General features: G+C 47.5%; 1 protein-coding gene and 1 pseudogene across 4 annotated transcripts in view; both read right to left on the reverse strand.

The window, feature by feature from the left end:
- Positions 1-23218, reverse strand: part of PDZD2 (PDZ domain containing 2) — a 483697-nt gene that overhangs the window by 243524 nt on the left and 216955 nt on the right. The window contains exon 1 of one of the 4 annotated variants that reach the window (XM_055245679.2): positions 15590-15649. The exons of the other annotated variants lie outside the window; for them this stretch is intronic. The gene's annotated coding sequence lies outside the window, so the exon portion shown is untranslated. Of the gene's footprint in view, positions 1-15589; positions 15650-23218 lie in introns of those variants that run through there. 4 annotated transcript variants of the gene reach the window in all.
- Positions 21750-23002, reverse strand: LOC134732689 (large ribosomal subunit protein uL18-like; annotated as a pseudogene).

The raw sequence follows: 23218 nt of genomic DNA on the forward strand, positions 1-23218 counted from the left end.
TCCACATTTTCTCTCAAATGCCCTTTTCCCTCAGCAAGTAGCTAGGACAATATGGTACTAAGTCCTGAGTAGAATTCCCCAAGCTAGAGCTGGGGGACTCCAGAGGAATCCAAAATGTTGGGTCCCAAGAACACAGAAACAGGTGCCTCTGCCACAGGACAGCATGGCCAACATGAGGTCAGCTGGCAGGGTCAGTGGCTTTCTGTCTTCTCTTTCTCTTCTCTTTTACAAAATAATTTGCACACTTGTGGTATGATGCCTTTAAGGGTGGCGGGAAAGTATCGCCGGGGAGGCTCCTGAGCAGCTGTGAGGGCACGAATTCTCCCAGATGCCATCACCACCTTCTACAGGGGGTCACACCCACCCTCTCCCTGCCCTCAGATGCCCGAGCTGGAATTAAGACTCTGAGCTCAGCTGCAGCACTGCTAGAAGGCACTGCCAATAGTAACGAGAGCCAGAGAAGGCTGTAAGAGAATTTTCTGGAACATCCTGAAGAAAGGCATAATACCTTGGGATCTTAAAGGGAGTCCCCGTCATTACCTATTTCAGTGACTGAAGTGGGAAGGACAATGGACAATATTCCAGGCTATAAAGAAGATGCTCGTCACAGCCAATACATTTCTTTTTTCTTTTGTTTTTTACTTTTGAGATGGAGTCTCGCTCTGTCGCCCAGGCTGGAGTGCAGTGGCGCGATCTCGGCTCACTGCAACCTCCGCCTCCCAGGTTCACGGCCATTCTCCTGCCTCAGCCTCCCAAGTAGCTGGGACTACAGGTGCCTGCCACCATGCCCGGCTAATTTTTGTATGCAGCCAATACGTTTCTGTTCCAAGGGGTGGGGGAGGCAGAGAAAAAGAGATGGACAGTGCTGATGAATATACATCACAGGGTCAGTGAGTCAGGAAGGAGAGGAAGCCCAAGCGGTGAGGGCTGAGGAGGGTGGCTGGAATTTAGCTACAGACAGCACAGGTTCCTCCCGCACAACTGACCAAGTCCAGACTCTCACCAGTAGAAGTGAATGGATTTGTCCTGAAGGAAGATACAGACAAAGCATGTCTGGAACTTTGATAGTTATAACATGAAAGATGGGGATTTGCCTCTTTCTCTTTGGGATTTTCTCCATTAAGAAAACTGACCTTTGGCTGGGTATGGTAGCTCATGTCTGTAATCCCAGAACTTTGGGAGGCCGAAGCAGGCGGATCATTTGAGGCCAGGAGTTCAAGACCAGCCTGTGCAACATGGCAAAGCCCCATCTCTGCTAAAAATAAAAAAATTAGCCAGGAGTGGTGGCGCACACCTGTAGTTCCAGCTACTCTGGAGGCTGAGGCAGGAAAATCTGCTTGAACCCGGGAGGCGGTGGTTCCAGTGAGCTGACATGATGCCACTGCACTCCAGCCTGGGTGAAAGAGCAAGACTCTGTCTCAAAAACAAACAAACAAAAAAACTCACCTTTAATGCAAGCCTCATTTTATGAACGAGCAAAGTAATTCAAGGATGTTAACAATTGGCTCCAAAGTGACAAAACCCATTAGAAAAAGCAGCAGCAGCAAACCCAGCACAAGGGGCCCAGGAGTAAAGTTTTATTAAGGGCATCCACGGTTGGCATAGTAATGAACACTAAGCACAGTCCCTCACTCACTCCATCCTCACCACGAACCTATGAGGGAGTGACAAACTTTATTCCCGCTTTATTGTTGAGAAAAGCAAGGCAGGGATGCTAACTAGCTTTTCCCAAACTCACGCGGGACAGCTGCATTTATTTATTTATTTATTTTGAGGTGGAGTCTCGCTCTGTCGTCCAGGCTGGAGTGCAGGTGGCGTGATCTTGGCTCACTGCAACCTCCACCTCCCAGGCCCTAGAGATTCTCCTGCCTCATCCTCCTGAGTAGCTGAGATTAAGGGCGTACGCCACCACACCCAGCTAATTTTTGTAGTTTTAGTAGAGACAGGGTTTCACCATGTTGACCAGGCTGGTCTTGAACTGCTGACCCTCGTGATCCACCACGCCCGGCCAACAGCTGCTTTTAGAACAACATTCCTTCACTGAGATGGTTTGTGTGTGGGGTCAGACAAAGGTGACCATGTGACATACCACCTTACGTTACCTATGCAACACAGGGTATGTCAAGGCCCTTCTGAGCCTCAGGCCCAGATCTGCAAAATGATAACCCTCAGCTATCTAGGTGTGAGATCCCCCAGTTAAAACTCCCAGCACAAATCCTGACAAATAGCAGGCACTCAGTAAAGGTTACCAGCTCCCCCTGCCCTGCCCTGCCCTGCCCTGCCCCGCCCAGCCCCGCCCCACCCCGCCCCACCCCTGCTGCCGTCCTTTCCCTAATCTTCCTGAACCTATGTCTGATAGGTACAGGATTTATCAGGACTCTGGCTGACACACATATGTAGAAGAATATAACACGTGGAGGGCGGAACACTTAATAACTAGGATTCACCTCATCACACGCAGAGCTAGGCTTGCTCTCAGGCAATCTAATTTGCTTTGTGTCTCTTCATTAAGGAAAGGCTTTTTCTTGTCCATCTGAATTGAACTTGAAGCTGTAGATTTAATGGAGCCAAAAGTTTTTGATTTCGTAGGGGACACCTGATACCCTGGTCCTTGAACTAAATATAGACCCGCGAAGGGCCAAACCAGAAGCAGCACCGAACTCCGTGCAGCAGCAAAGGCCTCCCAGAGAAAAGGCTCTGCCAGCAACCCTCACCTGGCTAGAAGGAAACCACTTCTTCTGCAGATGAGGGCTGAGGCTCTGGCTCCAAAAACCACACAACTTATAACTAACTCACCCAAACCAACCCCAGCACCTCATATACCCATATAAAATGCTGCTCTGAAGTTTAAAGGTGGAGAGATGCTCCAGAGCAGCAGTGGGCTGGAATGGATAGCCCCCAGCTGTATACACTGCGGCTGCCTTGAAGTCTAGGTTGGAATCTGCTGTCTGCATCCCATTAGGTTTTTTTATGAGCTCAGAGCATGACTTTCTGGTTTGCATTTGCAGCCAGAAGGAAGCAATAAAGAGCAGCAGAGAAGCTTTTTAAAGGATACCTGGTGGAGGTTAGTTGCACCAGAAAGCACCTAGGAAATGACCAGGTGGTGTAACCAGAGCAAAATGAGGAAAGAACTCCAGGCAGAGTCAAGGCATGGAGGTCTGCTACCATCCACGGCATTTACTGTGCTCCAGACAAAGCCCTGAACCTTTTGGGCTGAACTTCACCTTCAACGGATGAAGCTGGATTGGACATGCTCCGAGATCCCTTCTATAGCTAGATAAATAAAATTATATTATTTTAGTCCCTTAAGGAACCCCTGACTCTGAAAAACATGACAGCTAATTGCTAGCAGTGTGTTGCCTGTAACTGGCACTCAGTAATTGCTTCATGCATGAATGAACCGACACTGATAAGGACACAAATGAAAGCTATGAAAATTCACTAACAGTCACAGATATGATACCCGCATACAGACTAGAATCCAAAATGTTGGGTCCCAAGAACACAGAAACAGAAACAGGTGCCTCTCCCACAGGACAGCATGGCCAACATGAGGTCATCTGGCAGGGTCAGCGGCTTTCTGTCTTCCCTTTCTTTTTTAAAAAATAATTTGCACATTTGTGGTATGATGCCTTTAAGGGTGGTGGGAGAGTATCGTCAGGGAGGCTCCTAAGCAGCTGTGAGGGCACGAATCCTCCCAGATGCCATCACCACCTTCTGCAGGGGGTCAGACCCACCCTCTCTCTGCCCTCAGATGCCCGAGCCAACAGCAGGAATTAAGACTCTGAGCTCAGCTGCAGCACTGCTAGAAGGCACTGCCAACAGCACCAACACGAAACACACACAGGGCTTTGATATGTATGTTATTATTCTACTTCAAGAGTTGCCATCCTGAGGCTGGGTGCAGTGCAGTGGCTCACACCTGTAATCCCAACAATTTCAGAGGCTGAGGCAGGCCGATTGCTTGAGTTCAGGAGTTCGAGACCAGCCTGGACAACATGGCAAAACCCCCATCTTCACAAAAAAGACAAAAATTAGCCAGGTGTGATGGTGCCCACCTGCAGTCCCAGCTTGTGCGGCTGAGGTGGGAGAACTGCTTGAGCCAGAGAGGTGGAGGTTGCAGTGAGCTGTGATTGTGCCACCGTACTCTAGCCTGGGCAACAGTGAGACCCTATCTCAAAAAAAAAACAAAATCAAGAACAAAACAAAACAAAAACCAAAACAAGAGTTGCCATCCTGGTAAACCTAGCGGATTAAAAAAAAAAAAAGTCAGGCCAGGCGTGGTGGCTCACACCTGTAATCCCAGCACTTTGGGAGGGCGAGGCGGGCAGATCACGAGGTCAGCAGATTGAGACCATCCTGGCTAACACGGTGAAACCCTGTCTCTACTAAAAATACAAAAAATTAGCCGGGCGTGGTGGCAGGTGCCTGTAATCCCAGCTACTTGGGAGGCTGAGGCAGGAGAATGGCGAACCTGGGAGGCAGAGCTTGCAGTGAGGCGAGATCGCGCCACTGCACTCCAGCCTGGGTGACAGAGCGAGACGCCATCTTAAAAAAAAAAAAAAAAAAAAAAAAAGTTGCCACTAGACACAGGTGGCTAACACCTGGAATCCCAGCACTTCGGGAACCTCAGGCAGGAGGATTGTTTGAGCCTAGGAGTTCACGACCAGCCTGGGCAACACAGGGAGACCCCATCTCTACAAAAAAATAAAAGTGAGCTGGGTGAGGTGGTGTACACCTGTGGTCCCAACTACTTGGGAGGTTCAGGTGGCAGGATCACTTGGGCCTGAGAGGTCGAGGCTGCAGTGAGCCATGATCACAGCACTGCACACCAGCCTGGGAGAAAGAGCAAGACCTTGTCTCAAAAAAAGCCAAAAACAAAACAAAACAGAAACAGCAAAAAAGAGTTGCCAATTGTTGTAACCTCTATGTTAAACAGTGTAAGACATTGGAGGGAGAAGGCTTCCTCCTCCCCCAGGACTCATAATCTATTGGAAAGGACGGAATAGATACAAGAGTAAGATGACAAATCTCAGCCGGGCGCCGTGGCTCATGCCTGTAATCCCAGAACTTTGGGAGGCCGAGGCAGGCAGATCACGAGGTCAGGAGATCGAGACCACCCTGGCTAACAAGGTGAAACCCCGTCTCTACTAAAAATACAAAAATTAGGCCGGGCACGGTGGCTGATGCCTGTAATCCCAGCAGTTTGGGAGGCCGAGGCGGGTGGATCACGAGGTCAGGAGATCGAGATTATCCTGGCTAACATGGTGAAACCCTGTCTCTACTAAAAATACAACAAAAATTAACCGGGCGTGGTGGCAGGTGCCTGTAGTCCCAGCTACTGGGGAGGCTGAGGCAGGAGAATGGCGTGAACCCGGGAGGCGGAGCTTGTAGTGAGCCTAGATCGCGCCACTGTACTCCAGCCTGGGCGACAGAGCAAGACTGTGTCCAAAAAACAAAAAACAAAAAAAATACAAAAATTAGCTGGGCGTGGTGGCAGGCGCCTGTAGTCCCAGCTATTCGGGAGGCTGAGGCAGGAGAACGGCATGAACCCAGGAGACGGAGCTTGCAGTGAGCCGAGATTGCGCTACTGCAGTCTAGCCCGGGAAACAGAGCGAGACTCCGTCTCAAAAAAAAAAAAAAAAAAGACAAATCTCACATAAGATACAATTTGGCTGGGCACTGTAGCTCATGCCTGTAATCCCAGCACTTTGGGAGTCTGAGGTGAGATCACCTGAGGTCAGGAGTTTGAGACCAGCCTGGCCAATATGGTGAAACCCCATCTCTACTAATACAAAAATTAGCCAGGTGTGGTGGTGCATGCCTGTAATCCCAGCTAGTCGGGAGGCTGATGCAGGAGAATCACTGGGAGGCAGAGGTTGCAGTGAGCTGAGATTGTGCACTCCAGCCTGGGCGACAAGAGCGAAACTCCGTCTCCAAAAAACAAAAAAAAGATGCAATTCAAATTCAGTTCAAACTCAGATGTAGTAAATGTAACTGGCATTTTAGAGCCAATCATGACAATTAAGATTATATATGAGAAAGAAATGGACATAGACTATCAGTCAGAGTCCAGCAGGAAACAGAAGGCACACTAAAAAAGGTTTCGCTGGAGACTGTTTTAGGCAGGGACTGTTTACAGAGGTGCAGATAGGAGACAGGCAGAGTGCAGCACCCTGGGGCTAGCAACAACAGAAGGGAAACTGCTAGGACCTCTAGGTTTGAAGAGCATGGGGAGAAAGCAGTATTATCAGACTATGCAGGAACTGGAGCTAGGAAAGTGCCTCAAGCTCTTAAGAAGAAATCAGCCATCCTCAGAAGCCCAGCAAGGTTAGGGGAGGGAGATAAATACCCAGATGCTCTTTCCTCCCTCCTCTGATCTCCTGCCAGTGCCTCCCATTGGCTGAACCCAACCAGAAACAGAAAAAGCAAGGAGTCCAGATGCTGCAGTTCACCGACACAATCCTCTTAGTACAGAGGAAGACAGAGAATGAATCGGGGGCGGGGGAAGGAATGACAACACATACACAACTGTAAGTTATACATATGTTATGTATTTGGGACAAATGTCTTTTGACTTTTTAAAAAAAAATCATTTGTTCTACAAAAGGTCTTCACCATAGGATTAATCTAAATGGAAACATCCAGGTTTTCTAGCATATCTCAGATGTAAGTTACAAAAACAGAAATTTCTTTATGTGTAAACTTCCACAGAATGCTTATATTGTTTAAGAAATGGTATATTTACAGAGGGACTGACAAGTGAAACTGTTATGACAACAGCCCACTAACCAGACAAAATTGTCTCTAACAGTTTTCCTTCATCCCCTAACCCCACAAGCTCACCAATTTCCAGAGATAAAACCAACTCCAAACTTTGCACCCTAATGCCTTTTTCCACTTACATTTTCTATCAGTTGGCAATTAAAACAAGCATCTCAGAGGTCAGCAGAAAGTCCTAACAAATCAAAGAGCCAGATATATAATCTCTAGATTCCAAAGTGTAATAAGACATGTGAGAAGAAACCACCTGGAAAACCACGCTAGGCAGACACCACTTCAGGGATGCACATTTCAAGCGGCAATTCCCTGCCAACTAATGCTTCACAGGAACCCCTGGGAAAAGCCTCAAAAATATCAGTGCTTCCAAAATGCCATCTACTTTTGTGCTCAGTTCGGCTGCTGGCAATGGGAATCTGGAACTGGGATGATTAGGGCCTCTCTGAAGATTAGGGGGTCAGGAAGATGGAGAAGAAACAGAACAATCTAAAAAAGGTCTCACGGCCGGGCGCAGTGGCTCATGGCTGTAAGCCCTGCGCTTTGGGAGGTCGAGGCAGGCAGAATCACTTGAGGTCAGGAGTTCGAGAACAGCCTGACCAACATGGTGAAACTCCGTCTCTACTGAAAAATAAAAATAAAAATTGGCTGGGAGCCATGGCTCACGCCTGTAATCCCAGCAGGCGTGGGGTTGCCACGCCTTGGGAGGCCGAGGTGGGCAGATCACGAGGTCAGGAGTTTGAGACCAGCCTGGCCAACATGGTGAAACCCTGTCTCTGCCAAAAATACAAAAAAATTAGCTGGGCATAGTGGTGCGTGCCTGTAATCTCAGCTACTCAGGAGGCTGAGGCAGGAGAATCACTGAACCTGGGAGGCAGAGGTCGCATGAGCCGAGATCAGGCCACTGCACTCCAGCCTGGGCGAAAGAGCAACACTCCGTCTCAGAAAAAAAAATAGTAATAATAAAAATTGGTTGGGTCTGGTGGCACATGCCTGTAATCACAGCTATTAGGGTGGCTGAGGTAGGAGAACTGCTTGAACCCGGGAGGCAGAGGTTGCAGTGAGCCAAGATTGCACTACTGCACTCCAGCCTGGGGAACAGAGTGAAACTCCTTCTCAAAAAAAAAAAGTCTCATGGTTATCTCCCAATTAATGACCGTACGTCTCAGATATTCTAGCCCATACTACTTAAATGTCCAGTCCTGGGGCTATAGGTGTGCAAATTATGGTCCTTCAACTCAATGGGAAAATATGCTGCCATTAAAATTAATGAGTCTGGGCCTGGCATGGTGGCTCATGCCTGTAATCCCAGCACTTTGGGAGGCTGAGACGGTTGGATCATCTGAGGTCAGGAGTTTGAGACCAGCCTGGCCAACATGGCAAAACCCGTCTCTATTAAAAATACAAAAATTAGCCAGGTGTGGTGGAGCACACCTGTAGTCTCAGCTGCTCGGGAGGCTGAGGCAAGAGAATCGTTGGAACCCTGGGGTGGATGTTGGGGTGAGCTGAGATTGTGCCACTGCACTCCAGCCTGGGCAACAGAGCGAGACTCCATCTCAAAAAAAAAAAAAAAAAAAAAAAAAAGAGTCTATTAACATGAGCAATCCTTGTGTTGTTCATTCACAATAATGTTTGAATACCAATTGTATATCACAGATAGTATAGGGTGTTCAGGATAAAATGATGAACTATATAGTGTAAGGCATACATTTATATAGTATAGAGCAGGCTCTGAAGGCCTTCCATTCATAAAAATAGAGTACATCATTGCCACTTGAGTCAGACCAGGAAACACAGGAATGAACAGGGTACTTTCTCCTGCATTCTGGTCTTCCTGACACCACCAAGCACTTCCAGAGCTTGTTTTATCTTCAAAACCTCCCATAGTCTGGGAGGCACAAAGGGTGGAAGACGGAGGAAACCATACCAAGTCTGCAGGCAGACTTTTCAGCCTCCACAGTCCTAGGAGGGAGTGACAACTAGTGCTTGGCTTTTCACAAGCATGAGCACGAAGTGTCTTCAGTGCTGTGTCATTTAAAAGCAGTCCTCACTTCAGTGACGGCCCAGGATGTTTGCTCCCTGGGTTCAGCCGGCAATCTCCAAAGCAAGGAACTCCCCCTTTTCCCCAAATGTCTCAATAGTTATTCCTTCCTTTGAAGTTGGAAGAAAGAATAAAATTACTTTCATCTGCCTAGAAAATAAGCAGAGTAGAGAGGAATTCTACTTGGAATCAGAATGAAAATCAGAAGAGGAATCGGACAGCTCAAATCTGAGTGAGCCCACGGTCTGCCTCAACTCTTTTTGGAGATGAGCCATGCATAAATAAATCTCCACCTCTATCACTTTGGCAGCAAATGATATCAAACCCTGACTCAAAGTTTTTTAAACAGGGAGAAAATTAATCATCTCACATGTCAGGAAGTGCAGAGAAAGGGTGGGGCTCTGAGCTGTGCTTCTTTGGGACTCTTTGGGACCTGCTACTTACTCTCTCCTGCACAGTGGCTGTACCCTAAGGCTGGAGGCAAGATGCCTATGCCAGTTTACACAGCAACATAGGGAGAAAGCCCAAGCACCATCTATTTTGCGTCTTCTTCTTGGTAGTGGGCATATCTTCCCTAGAAACTCCACGACAGACTTTCCTTTACTCCTTATCGCTTAGCCTTTGATAGCGAGCTCTTTCCTATGCTTGTCTCTGGGGCATGGAATGAAGATATGTGACCTGAATGGGCGAATTATCTCAGAGAACAATGCTTCCATGTCCACCTGACCACACCACCACCCAATGGGCTGCTAGTGAGGGCCAAAGAAGGAAATGGACATGAATATATTTCAAAGTTAATGTGCTGCACAGTTATCCACACAGAACCCTGATAAGTCACAGCATCAAATATGTTCAGAAATGCCTTCTGCCCAATACTCCATACAAAAGCAGCAGCATAATGAATGATCCAATGAAGAAGACGCTACCATGCCAACAGAAATGACCAACAGCCACCACTCTCTTCAGGGGCTGGGACATTTTAAATGACTACTGCTGAGATGAAAGTTCGATGTAGCCTACCTGAAATGTGGCCCCGAGTGGGCACCTGCAACAGAAGGAGGAACTGAGAGGAGGGTTCTGGGGCAAAGTTGGGGGCATCAGGCAGGGAGACTCATTTGCCAGTAAACACAATGGTCTGACATGAGTGAGGGTGAAGGGAGGATTGCTAGCCTCTCAATGATACAGAGAACAGGAGAAACAATGATTGCAACACAATTTTGGAAGCTGGAATGTAGACAAACTAGTGGTAACTTAGCAGGTGGGAGAAGTGAAAACCTAGCACAGCAGTGTGGAAAGCCAGTTTGGGATTTATGCCCTAGAACGCCTCTGGAATTGGGGGCAACATGCACTGAGGCGGAAGGGACCCTAAATCACCTTGGCCCTAGGTACCAAGTGAAGGCTAAAATTCTGCAACCTGTGTGCTCTGCTTTGTCTCGGCAACTCTAGACTCAGAGACACCAGGTGTAGCTGAGGGCAGGGGCTAAAACACAGGTGAATAAGACAGTCATCATACCAAATGGTTAGACTTCAAGTCTCCTTCTCATCTGGTTCCCAGAACACTGCAGCCAACCAATTCCCCTCAGTGTAGGAGATTTCTCTTCACCCAGTTTCCTCAGAGAACAAAGACTTTTCACTATCAGGTGTGAGTCCTCCAATGAAACCACCAGCGAGCTAATCCTACGGCAGAAGTCCTCTGTGCTAGCTGCAGATTTCAATCACCTGAGAGCCTTTAATACGCGCAACTACCTCGGGCCCTAGCAAGTGTACGTCATTCAGTTACTCAGCAAATATTATATGTATGGAAAGGTTAGCATGTGCCAGGTATTGTTCTAGATTCTGAGACGTTGTTCTATGTCTCCTTCTTAGTAAGAAGGAACTATTCCTGGGTATATTTCATCTATGTAGACCTTCCAGTTAGCTTTTTAGTGAGTGATCAGTCAAGGATCATCAGACATTTGAAGAAAGCCTTTAATGTGGAAGTGATTAAAAACCAAAAGCAAACAAACAAAAAAAAACTAAGAGGAAATCAGAGGAAACAAAGAGTGCAGGGAGTAGATAAATGCTTCAAAGCAGCTGTAATTGAGATCTACAGAGAATTGAGAAGCTTTTCATCCAAGAAACAGTAACAGGAGGTTATAAAAAGAAAATTTCAGATATTTTTAAGGCTTTCTTGGGAATTACAAATATGATGACAGACATAAAAACTGAACATATGGGTTGGAAGACAAAAATGAGGAAATTTCCCAGGAAGTAGAAATGTTTTTTTTAAAAGGAGAAAGTATAAGAAAAAGGGTAATGTAACCACCCAACAGGTTCATTTTGCCTGCTGCCCAGATAGAGCCAATTTATCAAGACAGGGGAATTGCAATAGAGAAAGTTTAATTGACACTTGGCCGGGCGCGGTGGCTCACGCTTGTAATCCCAGCACTTTGGGAGGCCGAGGCGGGTGGATCACGAGGTCAGGAGATCGAGACCACGGTGATAACCCCGTCTCTACTAAAAATACAAAAAAATTAGCCGGGCGTGGTGGCGGGCACCTGTAGTCCCAGCTACTCGGAGAGGCTGAGGCAGGAGAATGGCGTGAACCCGGGAGGCGGAGCTTGCAGTGAGCCGAGATTGCGCCACTGCACTCCAGCCTGGGTGACAGAGCGAGACTCCGTCTCAAAAAAAAAAAAAAAAAGAGAAAGTTTAATTGACACATAGCCAGCCGAACAAGAGAACGGGGTTTATATGACTCAAATCAGTCTCTCTGAAAATTCGAAGGCTATGTTTTTTTAAGGATACTTTGGAGGAGGGAGTGGCTAGGGAATGGGTGCTGCTGATTGGTTGGGGATTCAATCATAGGGGTGTGGAAAATGGTCCTGATTCTGAGTCCACTTCTGGATGGGGCCACAGGACCACTTGGCAGGTCTAGGTGAAGCCACTAGTTGTCAGAAATGCAAAAACCTTGGCTGGGCTCAAGGGCTTATGCCTGTAATCCCAGCACTTTCGGAGGCTGAGGCGGGCGGATCACTTCAGGTCAGGAGTTCAAGACCAGCCTGGGCAACATGGTGAAACCCCGTCTCTACTAAAGATACAAAAATTAGCTGGGCAAGGTGATGCACGCCTGTGGTACCAGCTACTTGGGAGGCTGAGGCACCAGAATCACTTGAACCTGGGAGGCAGAGGTTGCAGTGAGTTGAAATCATGCCACTGCGCTCCAGCCTGGGCAACAGAGGGAGACTCCATCTCATAAAGAGGAAGGGAGGGAGGGAGGGAGGAAAAGAGAAACGCAAAAACCTGAAAAGACATCTCAAAAGGCCAACCTTAGGTTCCACAATAGTGATGTTATCAAGCCGCAAATCTTGTGTCTAATTTGTTAGTCCTACGAAGGCAGTCTGGTCCCCAGGCAATAAGGAGATTTGTTTTGGGAAAGGGCTGTAATCATCTTTGTTTCAAAGTTAAACTATAAACTAAGTTCCTCCCAAAGTTAGTTTGACCTCCACCCAGGAATGAATCAGGACAACCTGGAGTTTAGAAGCAAGATGGAGTCAGATCACATCTCTTTCACTTATCATAGCTGTTCTAAATTTTGCAAAGGAGGTTTCAGTAAGAAAATTCGAGAGTCAATCCATGAGGGTCTCCTTCCAATTAATTGGGTGTTCCAGAAGGGATGGAAGGAATTTTTTTTTTTTTTTTTTTTTTAACTCTAGGAAACTGTCTGGGCATGGTGGCTCATGCCTGTAATCCCGGCACTTTGGGAGGCCAAGACGGGCGGATCACCTGAAGTCAGGAGTTAGAGACCAGCCTGGTCAACATGGTGAAACCCCATCTCTACTAAAAACACACAAGAAAAGGCCAGGTGCGGTGGCTCACACCTGTAATCCTAGCATTGTGGGAGGCCAAGGCAGGCAGATCACCTGAGTTCAGGAGTCCGAGACCAGCCTGGCCAACACAGTGAAATCCCGTCTCTACTAAAAATACAAAAATTAGCTGGGTGTAGTGGTGCATGCCTGTAGTCCCAGTTTCTCGGGGGCTGAGGCAGGAGAATCACTTGAACCCGGGAGGCAGGGGTCGCAGTAAGCTGAGATTGCACCACTGCACTCCAGCCTGGGTGACAGCGAGACACCATCTCCAAAATAAATAAAAATAAAAATACACACACAAAACCAACAAAACTCTAGGCAACTGGTCAGAATGGAAGGGCAGAGTTTCTAGATTGAGAAAGCCCACTGGAAGCCTAGTTAAATGGATGGGAAAAGACTCACACCAAGTCTTATAATGAAACTTCACGACAACAGAGAGACTATTAGAGGAGAACGAGGAAATCCTAAGAGCTTTCAGGAGGGAGATATCCATTCAAAGCATCAGCCTTTAGAATGACACCAGGCATCTCAATGGCAATTCTGAAATCTAGAAAAGCAATGCTTTCTAACTTCTGAGAGAAAGGGATTTCCAACCTGGAGTTCCCACTCTCCATGCAACCTGTCAACCTTGGAGGATCTCAGAAAACTTGCCTCCCATGTCCTCTTTCTCAGGAACTTCTGGAAGGTGTGTTTTACCAGCAAAAGAACGTAAAGAAAAAGGAAGACATGGGGTCTAAAACACATGGGATGCTACATGAGAAATCAGCAAAACGAATTCTCATAACGGTAAGAGGAGCCCCACAATGATGGATGTGCAACTGGCCTCAAGAGCGGCAAGCGGAGGACAGAGTTCTCGTGAGGGAGGGCACCAGTTGGCAGTGTGTGCTTGCTAACTAGAAATAAGTGCAAAGAGTTGAAAATGGTCGTCTCTGGGGCACAGAAGTGGAAGTTGAGGCTGAGTGTGGTGACTCATGCCTATGATCCCAACACTTTGGGAGGCTGAGGCAGGAGGTTTGCTGAGGCAGCCCTAGAATTTGAGACCAGCCAGGGCAACATAACAAGACCACGCCTCTAGAAAAGAGAAAGAAGTGGAAGTTGGTAAGGGCTAAGGTGCGTGAGTACTGTCCCTGGTTTAAGCCTTGTTGACATATTTGACTTTTTAAAGTTATATATATGTATACATATAGTTTTGATAAGGAGGGAAACGCATGCTGTAAGTCTGATTCCAGAATGAGAATCCAGTAAAATCAGGAAGAACCCACTCTCTGGAAGGCAGAGCAACAAGCACTTGGCCAAACCTCTAGGAAACAAAAGACTTGGTGAAGAAGGCAAAAGGGGAGAGCAGGTAAGCGACCTTGATGTCCCAGGAAACAGGGTGCAATGGACTCATCATTCTCTTCAATGACACCATCCCTAAGTGTGACAGAGATTAGCAGGAACAGAGGCTCAAGGGAAGCGCTACACATGCCAGGTGCGCCGCTGGGAAATTTAGGGACCTGAGAAGGCAGAAAGGCAGTTTGGTGACTCGGCTGCTCTTAGACCATCTTTTCTTCACTCTAGACAAGAGAAAGGCTGACAATTACACCCAGCAATGCAGGCTCAGAGAGGCTGAGGGCCCAGATAAGCCTTAAATTCACTTATTCCCGACCGCCATCACTTTCCCTTTCTTGTTTGTTTGTGGCCCGCTTTGAGAACTCTTTTTCTTCCTTAAGACCTGACGCAGGCCTCTTTCCCCAAAGGCCATCCTGTCTGTGAGTCCCGCAGCTGCCCCCAGGGGCCTTGGGTTTGACTGAAGATCCTGAAGGATTAACTGTGGGTGGGTCCCGTATCCTCTCAACTCCACTAACATCTCAGCAAAAGGAGCCACCGAGGCCTACAGGTTAGTATTTAATGGCCAGATTAGCAGCTGGGGGTGAGATGAGGCCCTTGCAATTCACCTGCAAAGTTGAATTGAGAGTTACAAAACAGTGTAAGAGTGTAATGTCTGAAAGTACTATCTTTGTGTGTTTTTAAAGATATTTCTATATTATTTAGAGTTTATTATACCCCTTATGATAACAAACTCAGCCTGGCCTATTTCTATGAAAAGCATTTGTTTACTGTTTACACTCACAGTCTTTTTCTCCCAGACATGATTCCCAAGATGACAGCTGTAGTTACCGCCTTCTTTCCCTCCATCTCATGAGACAAGACTGACTTCATTTCACTTCTGGTGTTTATAAACTACCTACTAGAGAGGAGCTACAGTACAGAAAATGCCATTCTCTTTCCAAACATCGTGCATCTTTAAATATCTTTGATTTGTGGATCCTATAATCAAAACATTTTGGGAATCAGTGGTGGGGCTGTTGTCCAAGCAGGCTGTTTAGTGATTTGGGGGCAAAGATCTGTCTCCAAAGGCGATCACGACCTCGTGTGAGATCATCCACAGTTCCCGCGGGTAGAGAAGGCAGCTTTGCTCCGCCTCAGTCATTCTGCTGCTAGCGAGGGATGGGGACAGTATGACAGATTGCCCGAGCTGCTGCCATGCCCCCCGCCCCTACCGGGGCTTCAACGGCACAGCCCCCAAGGTTCTGAAACCACCGTGGCTCCGGAGCCCCCTATTACCTGTCCCCTCTGCGCACCCCTTCCCTGCCCGTCACACACACACCCGGGGCGCCTCCTTCCGTCAAGCCACTGACAAACAGCTCCAAGTCACTTACTCCTCCCGAGGAACACAAACCGTCTCTCAACACGCAAATCCCCCACTTTAAAAACAACACACCCCAGTGATCCGGGAGACGAGAAGGGCAGACGCTTAGGTGGCCGCTCCGTGCCTCCGAGGCTGTGGCTAAATCTCCACATTTGTGGATTCAGCCCCAGTCTGCACCCGACCTGGATCAGTTCAGGAAACCTGAGGCTTTCGCCTGAGAAGCCGATTTCCTACCTCCAGTTCTGAAGTCACCTTCGGAGGGTTCCTCTCCGGAGCTCCTGGGAGTCTCCGCCGGCAGCAGCTGGGGGCCGGGTAATCCGCTCGCCAGGCCGGGCTCCGCGCCCCCAGGGCAGCTCATGAGCCTAATCACCTGCAGGCGGCCTGGGGGCCTGGGGCGGCTGTCAGCTGCCCTCCTGGAACGCAGCTCCTGCAGGACTTCCCGAGGGCTGCTCTCCGCCGGCTCCAGGTCTGTGGGAGGACCCCCCTCCTCCCTCCGCGCCGCGGTGGAGGAGGTTAGGAAAAGCCTGTAATGCAATCCTAAACTCGGCTCGCCACTCCCCTGCTCACTTGTCAAAACCCCACAGCATTCCAGGATCCCCTCCCCGGTCACTCCCCTCGCCGGGAAAAGGAAACCGCCCTGGGGAGGATTTCAGGGAGTTTGGGGCTTCTCATCCAGACACCTTTGTTTACACCGAGGGCTCAGGAGCTTCCTGGGGCAAACCCGGAGCAGGTTAGAGGAAAAAGCGCCCTACCCTAGACCCTCGCTTGCACCAAAAGTTCTCCCTCCGAGCCACTGCAAGAAGCTCCACCTCCCCACATCAATTCACTTCATGACCACTCCGTTTCATAATACGCGGCAGCCTGGGTTCTTACGGGGGTGGAGCCCCCAGCTAAAATCACAACCATCGCACGGGGCAGGATGTCAGGGAACTTTCCAGAAATCCCCGGTCAGAGCCTTTCTGCTGGAGTAACCAAGGTTAACCCTGCTGAATTACAATCACCGGTGACTGCACTACTGAAGCATTTCCTTTATACCTTCTCCCGCTCCCCTACCCCTCCCACCTTCTGTGGGGTTCAGTCAACAAGCCCTCCACCAGGAGGCCCGAGTGGGCCTGGGCCCTGCAGCCATAGCTCCAGCTGCAAACTGATGAGGAAGCCCGACCCACGAGGCCGAATTGTTTACATCACACCCACTGAGGCTTCCTGTCTTAAATTAATGGGAACACCAATAAGACAGGAAAAGAGTGTTTGCTTTTCTTAAAGCAGGGGAGGGGGGCTGGCAGCGGGAGGGGGAGTCACCCCACATTTCATTGCTTTTCAAAACTTCAGCTGTATTCTCTTCCATTTTTCCACTCCTGACACTTGTTGAAAAGTAAAAGCGTCGCTGGTGCCAAACCTCAAGCCTTTATGGAACGTCTGCTCAAAACACATTTCACCTGGCTTCAAAAGGCATCCAGGGTGGAGCTCCCAGGGACCTGAGCTAGAGGTATGGGGAGCTCCTGAGGTTGATGGCACCAATCTCAGTGCAAACAAACTCACTCAAGCCCTGGGCCTCCCTCCCGGGACTTGCACAGGCAGGCACACACTCCACTCCTTGGGGTTCATATTAGAGTCACACCCCAGTCCCACTCCACCCCTCTGGCTCTAAGCTCTGGTTGTGGGCATCCAGCAGCCCCTAAAATTAAATGAGCTTTGCAATGGACAGATCTGGTGGAATTCGAAGCAATTAATTATAATGGAGGAGGCAAAAGAAAGCTTCAATTCCAGTACCATTACTGCCACCGGAATGGGTAATTAAAGCCCAGGAGGGGCCAACCCATGTCGAGTCTGGGCTGGAAATCTGCCCACTCTCAGTTCAGCCCCAGAGCACATAGTAAATAATTATCATCATTACCAGTCCTGGAATTACCCCTAGTTGCTTCATTCAGGTCGGCACAACAGCCAACCCTGAAACAGGCAAGGAGTGTCAGGTCATGGTATTCCTCCTTTGGAAGAATCAAAAGGAAACAGAACCCCAGGATAAGATTTATTTCAAGAAGGTTTGGGTACTGCAACCAACAATACCTCATGGAGTTTAGGAGAACACTACATGTGCCCAGTGAGAACAAGCTTTGTAGGCCAGTCCTCCAAACATTGCAATTCCTGGGTCAAAGCAAATTAGGCTGATGATTTCAGAAAAAGCCAAGGGTATTAGAACTCTCTAACACAAAGTGTCTGGCTTACACATATTATAAGTGTCTCAGTGAATGTTGGCTCCTCCCCCTTCCCTTTTCCCACTCTTCTGCCAAGAAGTGGTAGTCTTTCATTAGCATCCTATATGTTTTATGGGAATTAAATTCAAATTGAATAATTTTCTGCTAATAATTTGAGAAGTGCTCCTTTGCCTCCTTTCTGAGTGTTTTTTCCACAACAGTTTCCCAATGTTTTAGCTTCTTTCTCCACTCCTTCAATCCAGGTACATAATTAATGATGTGTACATCAATGCTGTTTAAAGTAAATGTATGGGCCAAGCGCAGTGGCTCATGCCTGTAATCCCAACACTTTGGGAGGTCGAGGTGGGTGGATCACTTTTGGTCAGGAGTTAGAGACCAGCCTGACCAACAGGGTGAAACCCCATCTCTGCTAAAAATACAAAAATTAGCTGAGTGTGGTGGTGGGCGCCTGTAATCCCAGCTACTCAGGAGGCTGAGGCAGGAGAATTGCTTAAACCCGGAAGGCGGAGGTTGCATTGAGCCAAGATCCCATCACTGCACTCCAGCCTGGGCTACAGAGTGAGACTCCAACTCAAAAAAATAAAATAAATACATAATAAAGTCCAGGCACGCGGTGGCTCATGCCTGTAATCCCAACACTTTGGGAGGCCGAGGTGGATGGATCACTTGAGGTCAGGAGTTCGAGAGTAGCCTGGCCAACATGGTGAAACTCCATCTCCATTAAAAATACAAAAATCAGCCAGGCGTGGTGGCACGCGCCTGTGGTCCCAGCTACTCTATTTGGGAGGCTGAGGAAAGACAATCGCTTGAACCCAGGAGGTGGAGGTTGCATTGAGCTGAGATTGCACCACTGCACTCCAGCCTGGGCGACAGAGCAATGCTTAGTCTCAAAAATAAATAAATAAATACATAAATAAATAAATAATAAAAATAAATGTATGGTTTTAAGTATAATGCAAAGAAATATTCTGCCCCTGTCCCCATCTTTGTTGCCTCAGCTCAGTCTAGGGCGTGTAAGTGCTGGGAATTGAAAATGGGACCACACGCCAGACACGGTGGCTCACGCCTGTGATCCCAGCACTTTGGGAGGCCGAGGCGGGCGGATCACGAGGTCAGGAGCTCAAGACCAGCCTGCCCAACATGGTGAAACCCCGTCTCTACTAAAAACATAAAAATTAGCCAGGCATGGTGGTGGGTACCTATAATCCCAGCTACTCAGGAGGCTGAGGCACGAGAATCACTTCAACCCGGGAGGTGGAGGTTGCAGTGAGCCGAGATCCCACCACTGCACTTCAGCCTGGGCGAGAGAGCAAGACTCTATCTCAGGGAAAAAAAAAAATGTGACCACATCTGCATAATACCTTAATTTCAGGAAAGCTTTTGCATGCATATGCCATTCTCATCAGCAGGCCAGAAAGATATGATCTGGTGTGTCTTTTCCCTAACGGAGGTTTCACTGCTAACTGGAAAAGAGATCAATGGCCCAGTAAACAAAGGAGTGCTTAGCATGTGGTCTACGATTTTGTCTTGGGTCTGGTTTAAATAATACTTGAAATTGCTATATGCACACTCACAGTCTACAAATAACATTAATTTGAGTGGGAACTGCTGATACGTTAAGAGAATCCAAAGTAGCTTCCACACATTAAGGAAATGGTTCATTAAAAACAGTTTAGAGTTCAGCATGATGGCTGATTTCAAAGTGGTATCCTCAGGGGTGATGATCAAAATGACAGGCACAAATGGGGCTTAATGTCTAGATTCAAGAAAAACTGACAAAGAGGTGAGGATCACAGCAGATCATGCATTTAATAGGAATCTGCATGTTGCACTGATAAGAAATAGGCAATGCAGTGCTGGGGTGAATTCACGCTGGTGGGAGTTTGACGGGAAAGGGAAGTGCCCCCCTTCTCCCTACCCCATAATAAAGAATTTGACAGCAGACAGACTCTTACTGGTGGGTGGGGGGAGGGGGGTATGTCCAATCTGATACCTCTTATTGTAAGGAAGATGTGGAGACACTGGAAAGGTTCCAAAGGGGAACCTAAATGATTAAAGAGAGAAAATAGAACTTAGGAGGGGAAGTTAAAGGATTTGGAGTTGTTTAGTCTAGAGTGAAAAAAAAGTGCCTAAAGGCAAACTTAACAGCCTTTTCCTACTTGAAGGGTTATTATAAAGAGGATACCGACCAGCTGTTCATCTCTACAGAGGACATAAGAGGTAAGAGACTCAAAATACAACTTTAGAATTTGGGAGGCCGGGCACAGTGGCTCACGCCTGTAATCCCAGCACTTTGGAAGGCCGAGGCGGGCAGATCACGAGGTCAGGAGATCGAGACCATCCTGGCTAACATGGTGAAACTCCGTCTCTACTAAAAATACAAAAAATTAGCCAGGCATGGTGGCATGCGCCTGTAGTCCCAGCTACTCGGGAGGCTGAGGCACAAGAATCGCTTGAATCCCGGAGGCGGAGGTTGTAGTGAGACGAGATGGCGCCACTGTACTCCAGCTTGGGTGACAGAGCAAGACTCCGTCTCAAAAAAAAAAAAAAAAAAAAAGAATTTGGGTACAATGTAAAGATGACTTGCTTAATCCTAATGGTAACTGACTTCACCTTAGGAGAGTCTCATCTGATAACACTGTGCAATCTCCATCTATCAGACTCTATCCTAAGTGATAGTTTTGCATGTTTAAGCAGAAGTGAGGCTAGAAAACTCTTTCTATTCCCTTCTAGAACTACAGCATTCCACTGTTATTCCATCATATGTGAGAGTAAAGATCCTGAACCTTTGTGTTCCCTATATATATATATACACACACAGAGAGAGAGAGAGAGAGAGAGAGAGAGATGGAGTCTCGCTCTGTCACCCAAGTTGGAGTGCAGTGGCGCAATCTCGGCTCAATGCAAACTCTGCCTCCCGGGTTCAAGCAATTCCTGCCTCAGCCTCCATAGTAGCTGGGATTACAGGCGCACGCCACCACACTTGGCTAATTTTTGTATTTTTAGTACAGACAGAGTTTCACCATGTTGGTCAGGCAGATCTCAAACTCCTGACCTCGAGTGATCCACTCACCTCGGCCTCCCAAAGTGCCAGGATTACAGGTGTGAGCCACCGCGCCCAGCCTGGTAAGTGTATTTCATAGCTTCGTGCCTGTTCTGTGTACAGGACGTATTGCTTTTTAATGGGTTTAAATAATTAGTTGATGATGATAATGAAATAATAGCTATGACTTATTAAGCTCTTACTATAATTATATTGGGCACCGTGCTAAGTATTTTATGTAGATTATCTCATTTTTTTTTGCAGTAGCACTGTGAAGTGGGTATAATTATTAGTCTTATTCTAACACAAGGAAACTGAGTCACAAAGAGGTTAAGTAACATGGCTAATAAATGTTGGAGTCCTAATTCAAACCCATTTGGTGTGACTCAAAAGGGTGTGCTTAATCATTACACCACTGCCTCTTATCATTAGGTATTTTTAGCTATTCAGAGGGAGGAACATTGCAAAAAGACGCATTCATGCTTATTGACCAAACTGATTGAAAAGCAAGCTTTACACAGGTTTACATTGCCTGGGGAAATAATCATCTTCTCCCAGCAAAACAGAGGAAGGGAAGGACCAAGTTCATTTTCTGAGATGAGTCTCGCTCTGTCGCCCAGGCTGGAGTGCAGTGGCGAGATCTCAGCTCACTGCAAGCTCCACCTCCTGGGTTCACGCCATTCTCCTGCCTCAGCCTCCCGAGTAGCTGGGACTACAGGCGCCCGCCACCACGCCCCGCTAATTTTTTGTATTTTTAGTAGAGACGGGGTTTCACCGTGTTAGCCAGGATGGTCTCAATCTCCTAATCTCGTGATCCGCCCGCCTAGGCTTCCCAAAGTGCTGGGATTACAGGTGTGAGCCACCGTGCCCGGCCCATTTTCTTTTCTTTTCTTTTTTTTGACAGAGTCTCGCTCTGTCGCCCAGGCTGGAGTGCAATGGCACAATCTGGCTCACTGCAACCTCCGCCTCCCTGGTTCAAGCAATTCTGCCTCAGCCTCCCAAGTAGCTGGGATTACAGGTGCCCGCCACCACACCTGGCTGGTTTTTGTATTTTTAGTAGAGACAGGGTTTCACCATATTGGCCAGGCTGGTCTCAAACTCCTGACCTCAGGTGATCTGCCCGCCTCAGCCTCCTAAAGTGCTGGGATTACAGAAGTGAGCCATGGCACCTGGCCCCAGGTTCACTTTCTGATAGGGAGGGTGCATTGCTGTCTCCCACAAAGCTGAAGAATTCAAATCAAGGTTCACCTTTATACATTTAGTTATTCAGCTATAATGTAACTTTGCATACAGTAGGTGTGACTGTGGAATGAATGAATACAAATGCTTCTTGACTGTGATGCCTTAAGACACATGAACTGAAATGAGGTTTTCCAGCATGGTGGTCAAGGCTCTGGTCGGTCATTTCCTTTTTCTTTTTCTTCAGCTGCTTAGTCAATAAGTTGATTGTCTTTATCTGAAAAATCTTCATAGAAAATTGTTTGGTTTAGGTCTTAGCAGCCCGCTCCTGAGCTCTGAGGAAGCTTGCCTACTTTTGAGCTACCTGATCTTTCTTCTGGGCAAGGGACATTTTGGGATAATTCCACCTCTGCTTTTCAACTTCTTTCTTGGGCTTCTTCTCATAGATCGGATTCTCTTGCATAGCAGCGTGAGCCTTCTTATACGTCCCCATCATATCTGGAGTTATGCTGTTCTTTATGTATTGAGAGAATGGTTTCTGGTAAGCATCTTCATTTTCCATTAGGTAGCACGTATAATCTGCAACATTCTGACACATGATGTGCTTCCAATGCATTAACTTCTGCATTAAGTTCCTTGCTTTCAGAATCGTAACCAGGGAATCGTCTGGTACTGCAAGGGACAGCAAGCCTCCATTCACAGCTTCCTTCAGGGCCTCCAAAACTGTATTGTCAGTGGTAGTTCTGGCAAGGCCTGCATCCAAATAGCAGGTAAAGGCATCTGGCTGGCCATCAATGCTTTCCACATTGTATTCATCTCCAGTCACCTCCACTTGGCCTTCCTAGCTCTTGCCCATGCCAAACCTACCGAAAAGCCTGCGAGCCAGCAGCAGGCCAGTACAATATGCTGCAGCAGAATTTGTCAGCCAACCTTCACACCAAATTTTGGCAGTGTGTGCATAAGCTGTGCAGACTATCATATCCCCTTCTACATGGGCATAAGCAATCTGACAAATGATATCTCTGTTACGCGAACTCTCATCCTGTATTTGGGTGTGTTGCACTTATTTTTATCCTCTATCACCAAGCGTTTCTTAGCATAGTAATCAGTTTTACCCTCTTGTCGTCTTCTAAATTTCATTTGGTATCTTTTAAAGTAGGCCTTATTCCTGACAACTTTAACAAACCCCACCCTACAGAACAGAGACTCATGTCACAGCTCAGCACAGACCTCTGGCTGGTCATTTCTGTGGGCTTCTTATCAGATGTCCCCAAAGAGCCTTACAATCCAATGTTTCCTTCAATTCAGTATCTATGAGACAGCATATGGATGGGTCACATATTTCCCCAATGTCAACTACTTTTAGATCAAGACAAGATTTTTAACGAGGTTTATTGAGTGCTGTTGTATATCAACAATAGATGATTC

Source organism: Symphalangus syndactylus, chromosome 16 (assembly GCF_028878055.3).
Source record: "Symphalangus syndactylus isolate Jambi chromosome 16, NHGRI_mSymSyn1-v2.1_pri, whole genome shotgun sequence".
NCBI lineage: Eukaryota > Metazoa > Chordata > Mammalia > Primates > Hylobatidae > Symphalangus > Symphalangus syndactylus.